Raw genomic sequence first — 12,134 nt, forward strand, 5'->3', positions numbered from 1 at the left:
TATAGCCCCAGAGGCTATATATGTGGAAAATACCCCTGCCAGAATATAGGAAAAAGCGGGAGAATAGTCCGCGGAAAAGGGGCGGAGCTATCTCCTTCAGCACACTGGCGCCATTTTCCCTCACAGCTCCGCTGGAAGGAAGCTCCCTGGCTCTCCCCTGCAGTCTACACTACAGAAAAGGGTAAAAAAGAGAGGGGGGGCACTAAATTTAGGCGCAGTATACATTTATATAGAAAAAGCAGCTATAGGGGACATAACTCAGTTAGTCCCTGCATTATATAGCGCTCTGGTGTGTGCTGACATACTCTCACTCTGTCCCCCCAAAGGGCTTTTGTGGGTCCTGTCCTCTGTAGAGCATTCCCTGTGTGTGTGCGGTGTGTCGGTACGGCGGTGTCGACATGTTTGATGAGGATAATGATGTGGAGACGGAACAGATGCCTTTAGAAGGGATGTCACCCCCTGCGGGGCAGACACCTGAGTGGATGAGCTTATGGAAAGAAATGAGTGCACGTATAGACTCCTTGCATAAGAAATTTGACGACATGCCAAATGTGGGACAGCCCACTTCTCAGCTTGTGCCTGTCCAGGCGTCTCAAAGGTCATCAGGGGCTCTGAAACGCCCGCTACCTCAGATCGCAGACGCAGATGTCGACACTGATACTGACACCAGTGTCGACGACGATGAGTCTAACCTGATGCCCACTAAGGCCATTCACTGCATGATTGAGGCAATGAAAGAGGTGTTACACATTTCTGATATAAATACAGGTACCACTAAAAAGGGTATTATGTTTGGGGAGAAAAAACTACCCGTAGTTTTTCCCCCATCAGATGAATTAAATGAAGTGTGTGAAGAAGCGTGGGCTTTCCCTGATAAAAAATTGGTAATTCCTAAGAAGGTACTAATGGCGTTCCCTTTCCCGCCAGAGGATAGGTCACGTTGGGAAACACCTCCTAGGGTGGATAAAGCGCTCACACGTTTGTCTAAAAAGGTGGCACTACCGTCTCCGGATACGGCCGCCCTCAAGGAACCTGCTGATAGAAAGCAGGAGGCGATCCTGAAGTCTGTATACACACACTCAGGCATTATACTTAGGCCAGCTATTGCGTCAGCATGGATGTGCAGTGCTGCCGCTGCGTGGTCAGATAAACTGTCAGAAAATATTGACACACTAGACAGAGACACGATTCTGCTAACCATAGACCATATCAAAGACTCAGTCTTATATATGAGAGATGCACAGAGGGAAATCTGCCGGCTGGCATCTAAAGTAAGTGCATTGTCCATTTCTGCTAGGAGAGGCTTATGGACTCGCCAGTGGACAGGAGATGCAGATTCTAAAAGGCACATGGAAGTTTTGCCTTACAAGGGTGAGGAATTATTTGGGGATGGTCTCTCGGACCTAGTTTCCACAGCAATGTCTGGGAAGTCAGCATTTTTACCCCATGTCCCCTCACAGCCTAAGAAGGCGCCGTTTTATCAGGTTCAGTCCTTTCGGACCCAGAAAAACAAGCGTGGAAAAGGCGGGTCTTTTCTGTCCAGAGGCAGAGGTAGGGGAAAAAGGCTGCAACAAACAGCAGGTTCCCAGGAGCAAAAGTCCTCCCCCGCTACTTCTTCCAAGTCCACCGCATGACGGTGGGGCTCCACAGGCGGAGCCAGGTACGGTGGGGGGCCGCCTCAAGGATTTCAGCGATCAGTGGGCTCGCTCACAGGTAGATCCCTGGATCCTTCAAATAGTATCTCAGGGGTACAAACTGGAATTCGAGGCGTCTCCACCCCACCGGTTCCTAAAATCTGCCTTGCCGATTGCTCCCTCAGACAGGGAGGCGGTGCTAGCGGCAATTCACAAGCTGTATTCCCAGCAGGTGATAAGTACCCCTACTTCAACAAGGCCGGGGTTACTATTCCACACTATTTGTGGTGCCGAAACCGGACGGTTCGGTGAGACCCATTTTAAATTTGAAATCCTTGAACACATACATAAAAAAATTCAAGTTCAAGATGGAATCGCTCAGGGCGGTTATTGCAAGCCTGGACGAGGGGGATTACATGGTATCCCTGGACATCAAGGATGCTTACTTGCATGTCCCCATTTACCATCCTCACCAGGAGTACCTCAGATTTGTGGTACAGGATTGCCATTACCAATTCCAGACGCTGCCGTTTGGACTGTCCACGGCACCGAGGGTATTTACCAAGGTTATGGCGGAAATGATGATACTCCTTCGAAAAAAGGGTGTTTTAATTATCCCGTACTTGGACGATCTCCTAATAAAGGCGAGGTCCAAGGAACAGTTGTTGGTGGGAGTAGCACTATCTCAGGAAGTGCTGCACCAGCACGGCTGGATTCTGAATATCCCAAAGTCACAGCTGGTTCCGACGACACGTCTACTGTTCCTGGGTATGATTCTGGATACAGTCCAGAAAAAAGTGTTTCTCCCGGAGGAGAAAGCCAGGGAGTTGTCATCTCTAGTCAGAGACCTCCTGAAACCAAAACAGGTATCGGTGCATCACTGCACGCGGGTCCTGGGAAAGATGGTATCTTCTTACGAAGCAATTCCCTTCGGCAGGTTCCATGCCAGAATCTTTCAGTGGGACCTGTTGGACAAATGGTCCGGATCGCATCTTCAGATGCATCGCTTAATAACCCTGTCTCCAAGAACCAGGGTGTCTCTACTGTGGTGGCTGCAGAGTGCCCATCTTCTAGAGGGCCGCAGGTTCGGCATACAGGACTGGGTCCTGGTGACCACGGATGCCAGCCTTCAAGGCTGGGGGGCAGTCACACGGGGAAGAAACTTCCAAGGACTATGGTCGAGTCAAGAGACTTCCCTTCACATAAATATTCTGGAACTAAGGGCCATTTACAATGCCCTAAGTCAAGCAAAATCCCTGCTCCTACACCAGCCGGTGCTGATCCAGTCAGACAACATCACGGCAGTCGCCCATGTAAATCGACAGGGCGGCACAAGAAGCAGGATGGCAATGGCAGAAGCCACAAGAATTCTCCGATGGGCGGAGAATCATGTACTAGCACTGTCAGCAGTGTTCATTCCGGGAGTGGACAACTGGGAAGCAGACTTCCTCAGCAGACACGACCTCCACCCGGGAGAGTGGGGACTTCATCCAGAAGTCTTCCAGATGCTGGTAAACCGTTGGGAAAAACCACAGGTGGACATGATGGCGTCCCGCCTCAACAAAAAGTTAAAAAGATATTGCGCCAGGTCAAGGGACCCTCAGGCGATAGCTGTGGACGCTCTAGTGACACCGTGGGTGTACCAGTCGTTTTATGTGTTCCCTCCTCTGCCTCTCATACCAAAGGTATTGAGAATAATAAGAAAGCGAGGAGTAAACACAATTCTCGTGGTTCCGGATTGGCCAAGACGAGCGTGGTACCCGGAACTTCAAGAGATGATCTCAGAGGACCCGTAGCCTCTGCCGCTCAGAAAAGACCTGCTACAGCAGGGGCCCTGTCTGTTCCAAGACTTACCGCGGCTGCGTTTGATGGCATGGCGGTTGAACGCCGGATCCTGAAGGAAAAGGGCATTCCGGAGGAAGTCATTCCTACGCTTATTAAAGCCAGGAAAGATGTTACGGCAAATCATTATCACCGCATATGGCGGAAATATGTTGCATGGTGCGAGGCCGAAAAGGCCCCAACAGAGGAATTTCAACTAGGTCGATTTCTGCATTTCCTGCAAGCAGGAGTGAATATGGGCCTAAAACTAGGCTCCATTAAAGTACAGATCTCGGCTCTGTCGATTTTCTTTCAAAAAGAACTAGCTTCAGTACCTGAAGTTCAGACATTTGTGAAAGGAGTGCTGCATATTCAGCCCCCGTTTGTGCCTCCTGTGGCACCTTGGGATCTCAACGTGGTGTTGAGTTTCTTAAAATCACATTGGTTTGAGCCACTAAAAACCGTGGATCTGAAATATCTCACGTGGAAAGTGGTCATGTTATTGGCCTTGGCTTCAGCCAGGCGAGTGTCAGAATTGGCGGCTTTATCATGTAAAAGCCCTTATCTGATTTTCCATATGAATAGGGCAGAATTGAGGACTCGTCCTCAGTTTCTCCCTAAGGTGGTGTCAGCGTTTCACCTGAACCAGCCTATTGTGGTGCCTGCGGCTACTAGGGACTTGGAGGACTCCAAGTTGCTAGACGTTGTCAGGGCCCTGAAAATATATGTTTCCAGGACGGCTGGTGTCAGAAAATCTGACTCGCTGTTTATCCTGTATGCACCCAACAAGCTGGGTGCTCCTGCTTCTAAGCAGACTATTGCTCGCTGGATTTGTAGTACAATTCAGCTTGCACATTCTGTGGCAGGCCTGCCACAGCCAAAATCTGTAAATGCCCATTCCACAAGGAAGGTGGGCTCATCTTGGGCGGCTGCCCGAGGGGTCTCGGCTTTACAACTTTGCCGAGCAGCTACTTGGTCAGGGGCAAACACGTTTGCAAAATTCTACAAATTTGATACCCTGGCTGAGGAGGACCTGGAGTTCTCTCATTCGGTACTGCAGAGTCATCCGCACTCTCCCGCCCGTTTGGGAGCTTTGGTATAATCCCCATGGTCCTTACGGAGTTCCCAGCATCCACTAGGACGTCAGAGAAAATAAGAATTTACTCACCGGTAATTCTATTTCTCGTAGTCCGTAGTGGATGCTGGGCGCCCATCCCAAGTGCAGATTGTCTGCAATTCTTGTAAATAGTTATTGCTAACTAATGGGTTATTGTTGAGCCATCTGTTGAGAGGCTCAGTTGTTTTCGTACTGTCAAACTGGATATAGTATCACGAGTTGTACGGTGTGATTGGTGTGGCTGGTATGAGTCTTACCCGGGATTCAAAATCCTTCCTTATTATGTCAGCTCGTCCGGGCACAGTGTCCTAACTGAGGCTTGGAGGAGGGTCATAGTGGGAGGATCCAGTGCACACCAGGTAGTCATAAATCTTTCTAGAGTGCCCAGCCTCCTTCGGAGCCCGCTATTCCCCATGGTCCATACGGAGTTCCCAGCATCCACTACGGACTACGAGAAATAGAATTACCGGTGAGTAAATTCTTATTTTTACCCTCCACATTTTTGTTCTCCATTTTTTAATGTGTGGAATTATATGCCAGTATCAATAGCAATGGCCTACTACTATATATACTGCGCACAACTGAAATGCACCACAGGTATGGATGGATAGCATACTTGACGACACAGAGGTAGGTAGAGCAGTGGCCTACTGTACCGTACTGCTATATATTATATACTGGTGGTCAGCAAACTGTGCAAAACTGAAATGCACCACAGGTATGGATGGATAGTATACTTGACTACACAGAGGTAGGTAGAGCAGTGGCCTACTGTACCGTACTGCTATATATTATATACTGGTGGTCAGCAAACTGTGCAAAACTGAAATGCACCACAGGTATGGATGGATAGTATACTTGACAACACAGAGGTAGGTAGAGCAGTGGCCTACTGTACCGTACTGCTATATATTATATACTGGTGGTCAGCAAACTGTGCAAAACTGAAATGCACCACAGGTATGGATGGATAGTATACTTGACAACACAGAGGTAGGTAGAGCAGTGGCCTACTGTACCGTACTGCTATATATTATATACTGGTGGTCAGCAAACTGTGCAAAACTGAAATGCACCACAGGTATGGATGGATAGTATACTTGACGACACAGAGGTAGGTAGAGCAGTGGCCTACTGTACCGTACTGCTATATATTATATACTGGTGGTCAGCAAACTGTGCAAAACTGAAATCCACCACAGGTATGGATGGATAGTATACTTGACGACACAGAGGTAGGTAGAGCAGTGGCCTACTGTACCGTACTGCTATATATTATTTACTGGTGGTCAGCAAACTGTGCAAAACTGAAATGCACCACAGGTATGGATGGATAGTATACTTGACGACACAGAGGTAGGTAGAGCAGTGGCCTACTGTACCGTACTGCTATATATTATTTACTGGTGGTCAGCAAACTGTGCAAAACTGAAATGCACCACAGGTATGGATGGATAGTATACTTGAAGACACAGAGGTAGGTAGAGCAGTGGCCTGCTGTACCGTACTCCTATATATTATATACTGGTGGTCAGCAAAATTATGCACTGTACTCCTACTATATACTACAATGCAGCACAGATATGGAGCGTTTTTCAGGCAGAGAACGTATAATACTGGTGGTCACTGGTCAGCAAAACTCTGCACTGTACTCCTCCTATATAATACTGCTGGTCCCCAGTCCCCACAATAAAGCAGTGTGAGCACAGATATATGCAGCACACTGAGCACAGATATGGAGCGTTTTTCAGGCAGAGAACGTATAATACTGGTGGTCACTGGTCAGCAAAACTCTGCACTGTACTCCTCCTATAAAATACTGCTGGTCCCCAGTCCCCACAATAAAGCAGTGTGAGCACAGATATATGCAGCACACTGAGCACAGATATGGAGCGTTTTTCAGACAGAGAACGTATAATACTGGTGGTCACTGGTCAGCAAAACTCTGCACTGTACTCCTCCTATATAATACTGCTGGTCCCCAGTCCCACAATAAAGCAGTGTGAGCACAGATATATGCAGCACACTGAGCACAGATATGGAGCGTTTTTCAGGCAGAGAACGTATAATACTGGTGGTCACTGGTCAGCAAAACTCTGCACTGTACGCCTCCTATATAATACTGCTGGTCCCCAGTCCCCACAATAAAGCAGTGTGAGCACAGATATATGCAGCACACTGAGCACAGATATGGAGCGTTTTTCAGGCAGAGAACGTATAATACTGGTGGTCACTGGTCAGCTAAACTCTGCACTGTACTCCTCCTATAATACTGCTGGTCCCCAGAATAAAGATATTTGCAGCCCCCTGAAAGTTCTGAAACAAAGTGAGAGGACGCCAGCCACGTCCTCTCACTATAATTTCCAATGCACGATTGAAAAATGGCGGCGACGCGCGGCTCCTTATATAGAATCCGAATCTCGCGAGAATCCGACAGCAGGATGATGACGTTCGGGCGCGCTCGGGTTAACCGAGCAATACTGGAGTATCCGAGTATGCCTCGGACCCGTGTAAAATGGGTGAAGTTCGGGGGGTTCGGATTCCGAGGAACCGAACCCGCTCATCACTAGTCTTTTGTCTTGCTATTTGCTACAATTATAATTGTACTGCGTATGTTGTAGTTTCCTCAGTATAACTATTGTAATGGCCCCAAGTTGGCTTCCTCACCTAAACTTTATTATGTACTGCTATCGTCAGATGTAAAGCACCTTGCATCCTACTGAAGAAAAGCACTATATAAATCAAATAATTATTATTATTATTATTATTATTATTATTATTAATACAAAAACAACCTGTACGCCTCTCTCCCGCTCCAGGGAGATTCCAGTCTACTCTTCGTCAATGCTGGCATGAACCAGGAAATTCCATGTGGCAGCAATTATAGCACTCGATTATCTGGGTAGAGGGAGCAGGTTTATGATTGTCATGGTAAAGAATGAACAGGGTGAGGTTATTCATGTGATTGACACTAGAGACAAAAGCGTTATATTTATTCCCAGTGTATATCGTATTTCTATAATAGAGGCATTATTATACTTATCCCCAGTGTGTATACTGTATATATGGAGGCATTATATATACTGCATGAATGGAAGAATGAAGTTCTGATAGCAAAGAGAATGAGAAAAAAGGATATATAGGAAACAGGGAGAGAGAAAAGGTGGGCAGAGAAAAGGGTAAAAGAGAAAGGCGGAGCAGAGAGGGAGATGGAGGGGAGAGGCAGAGAGATAAAGACATGGGAAAGAATAAGGAGTGACAGAGATTGGGGAAAGGGGCAGAGAGAGGTGGAGAGGGAGAGAAATGGGGGAAGAAGGGGAAAAAGAAAGGTATAAGAGAAGGGGGAAGAGGGAGAGAGATGGTGATGAGGGAGTGGGTGTAAAGCCAGGCAACACAAATGACTGACAAAGGTCTGTTATACTAGTTCAAAATACTGCTCTAAAGGTTTTAGTGAACTTAGGCCAACTCTGCATATTTTCCCAACAGCAGATTTGTTACCTTCATTATTATTGCTAATATATCAGATGTAAACTGGGTCTGAATAGAACTTTTAGAGCAACTGCTATTAGATCCATATTAGTGTGGATTTATTAGTGCAGCCTTGCATAATTGAGGTCTCCCGTGCAACATCCCAAGCTTGTATTCCAGTATAAGTAATAACTTCACTTGATGAGGTCACATCGCTCTCCTTTAAATGTACAGAGTTTTCCAGTGTTTCTTTGTATACAGGGTCACAGTACACCCTTATTTTTCAAAAACTGTGCGTGAAATGGGAAAACTGAATACTACAGTAAGGTATGGATGAGGTGGGCTATCTATTAGGGTATGTACCGAACATGGGTGCCATCTTGAAATCGTCAATCTTGAATCTAAGTCAAACAGAAGAAGGAATGGCACTGCGCTAAAAAGCGTGATAGGGTGACCCTGGAAGTGCTGCTGAAAGGGGCGGAGTCACTACCTGGCTCCACTAAATGCAGACATAAACAAAAAACAGGGTACCCCAGCGCAAAAAACACAGAGTGATTCAATAGAATTAAAATATGAATATATTCTTTATTTAAATGGATATGTGGTATATCAGTTAGATTTACCTCAAAACATGTTTTATGGTATAAAACACTTTAAAAGGTACTGGTGTGAGACTGCCTATTACCGGTAAACAATAACAAGACAAACCAACATATAACATATATTATATTATAAATCAAAGCAACCAGACTTTTGTCCCATAGTCCTAATTTAGAGTCTCCAGCATGTATAGTCTCTATATATGAATAGGGGAGGAGATGCGCTTCTGCGACTTACTCCCTCAACATATGGAAGAAGTGGTGATTGTTATTCTGTATCAGGTAGTCTTAACAGACGCTAGTAATCGATTCCACTCCGATGACGTGATCAAGTACGTCTGCCCGGCCACTGATGGTATTGTGTGACAGTCTTATGGCTATAAGATACCTCGTGGTAGTTGCCCCAGAGCTTTACCTCGTTAGAGGTTCCGTTTCGGGTGGTCTCCCGTGGAGAGATGAGATCCGAAGTCCGCCGGCGGATTCCCGTGCAGTCTGCTCTTACCGCTAAAGCAGCGTTGCTCGGGATTGATGTCCTCTGCGCTCGACGCGTTTCGCCTGTGGTGGGGCTTCGTCAGGATTGCAGATAAAAACTAAGTCAGTTTTTTGAAATGTGAAGGGGGTCATATATCATGTCAAACAACATCAGAATTTGCTGAAAATGTTAACAGATTTGAAATGGCAGTTATGACTCAAAGTAAGTAAATCTTCACCCTCACAGGCTACACATGATTCAGATGAGGATTCATCGGAAGATGAAGGCTCAATTAATTCTACTTCGGCATACGAAGAGGAGGAGGAAGGTCTCAGCTCAGTGGATATAGCGAGTTAATTAAAGCTATGAAAGCCATTCTGTCCTTAGATGATTCAGCAGAGCCTGTGTTAAAAACCAAGGCACCTGTGTTTAAACGTTCAAAAACAGTTAAGACTGAGTTTCCAGGGTCAGATCAGCTGACGGAAATCATGGAAGAGGCTTGGGCTACGCCCAATAAGAATTTCAGAATTCCTAAGAAATGGAATTCCAATTATCCTCCTCCAGCTGGGATTGTTTAAAAAGAGAGGTGGCTCCTAAAGTAGATATGCACGTAATTCGATTAGTGCGAAAATCTACATTACCTTTTCCTTTAACATCATTAAATGATGTCACGGATAGGAGAGTGGATGGTTTTCTAAAAAACATTTTTTTCCCTGTCTAGGGCAGTCATAAGGCCAGCCATGGATTCAGCTTGGATGGCAAAGGCAGTGGCTGCCTGGGCTGATGCATTGAAGGGGGATTTTTTAATAGCTTCTAAAGAGCGAAAATCCCATATAGCACATATAAAACAGGCTGCAATGTTCTTGGAAGAAGCAGCATTGGATATGGGTACTATTGCCTCCAGGGCATCAGCTTCAACAATAGCTGCTTGCAGAGCAGTTTGGCTACGTACATGGAAAGCTGATTCAGAATCAAAGAAGGTTTTGGAATCTTTGCCCTTTTCTGGAGATATTCTTTTTGGTAAAGAATTGACAGATATTCTGGAGTCAGAAGCAGACTCAAAGAAGTTCAAGTTTCCTTCCACATACAATTTCAAACCTAAAGTTCCCGCTTTTCGGCCCTTTCGTTCTCAAGGAAAAGCTAAAGGAAAAAGTGATGGCAAGCAGCCCCAATACAAGTCTGGCAAGACTAAAAAGCATTGGGCTACCAGGGTACCGGTTGGGAAAACAGATAATAAGTAGAGATGTGCGGGTTCGGTTTTACTCGGATTAACTCGGGGCTTGAAACGGAATCTTATTGGAATACGGATGTCACGCGTTTTGGATAGCCAATAAGCAAAACCCGAAATACCCGAGTAAATCCGAGTAAAACCAAACCCGCTCATCTCTAATAATAATCCATCAGCCTGATGGTGCGTGACTCCTCTTGGGGGACCCCATAGTGGGGGGCCGACTTCTTCAGTTTGCACAGATCTGGCAGCAGTCTACAACAGATGCTTGGGTGCAGGAAGCGGTATCTCTAGGTTATGTGTTTGCCTTCAAGAAGCACCCTCCTCGAAGGTTTTTTGTACCAGCCTGTCTCAAGTAGAGACGAAGGCCAGGGCTTTGTTAGAGGCAGTCCAGAAATTGCTTCAGCCAGAAGTAGTCATTCCAGTTCCTCCTGCACAACGAGGACAGGGTTTTTACTCCAACCTGTTTTTAGTTCAGAAGCCAAATGGGTCATTTCGGCCCATTCTCAATCTCTCAAAGTGCTGAACAAATACATTTGGGTATCTCGGTTTCACATGGAGACGTTACGTTCCATCATTTTGGACATGGAGCCAGGGGATTATATGGTATCCCTGGATATACAGGATGCTTACCTACATGTTCCTATAGCACTGTCCCATCAGTGCTATCTCAGGTTCGCTATCCTCCAACAGCATTTTCAGTTCTAGGCCCTACCTTTTGGGTTAGCCACAGCCCCCAGAGTATTTACCAAGATTATGGTGGTAATGGCATCTTATCTCCGTTAGCAGGGGATAAGAATATTTACATACCTCAACAATCTTTTAATCCTGGCACAGACGCAGGAATTGCTCTTATGTCATCTGCAATAGACAATAATGTGTCTGCAGACCCAAGGGTGGCTCATAAATTGGGCAAACTCGTCTCTGGTTCCGTCACAGCGGATGACTCACTTGGGAGCTGTACTGGATTCAAGGCTTCAGAGAGTAATTTTACCTCTGAACACGATATCCAAGGTTCAGTCAAGGATTCAGGACTTGTTACACAGTCAAAAGGTATCCATGCACGTAGCAATGCGTGTGATGGGTTTGATGATGTCAACATTCGACATGGTGGAGTATGCTCACTTCCACTCGAGGCCTCTGCAGCGTCTGATTCTTGCCAAATGGAATGGGTTGCATCAGACGATAAAAACACAGACTATGGTTCTTACGTTAGAAGTAAGAAGGTCATTTGCCTGGTGGCTACAGACATCCCATCTGGACAAGGGGAGACCCTTTTGAATATCAGATTGGGAAATTCTGATGACAGATGCCAGTCTCCAGGGCTGGGGAGCAGTGTCAGGAAGGTTGTGTTTTCAGGGGCAATGGACCAAGGAAGAAAGTTGCCTGCCAATAAATCTATTGGAATTTTGGGCCATATACATGGCACTGATCCAGGCAAAGGACATTCTTCGGGGAAAACCAGTCCAGACCCGCTCGGACAATGCGACGGCAGTAGCATACCTCAACCATCAGGAGGGAACTCGCAGCCAAAAAGTGATGAAGGAGGTAAGTCACATACTAAAGTGGGCAGAACTTCATCATCCAGTCTTGTCCACAGTGTTCGTTCTGGGAGTCCTAAACTGGGAAGCGGACTTTCTCATTCGACACGCCATTCAGGCAAACGAATGGTCTCTACACCCGGAGGTCTTCCAGAACAAAGGATCCCCACTAGCACATGCAGGGGGGGGGGAGGGTTCTGAGTACCCAGAAACCCCCCCTGACAGACCAAACTGATTTTTTCAGGTAAAGAAGC

This window comes from Pseudophryne corroboree, chromosome 3, assembly GCF_028390025.1.
Source record: "Pseudophryne corroboree isolate aPseCor3 chromosome 3, aPseCor3.hap2, whole genome shotgun sequence".
Lineage (NCBI taxonomy): Eukaryota > Metazoa > Chordata > Amphibia > Anura > Myobatrachidae > Pseudophryne > Pseudophryne corroboree.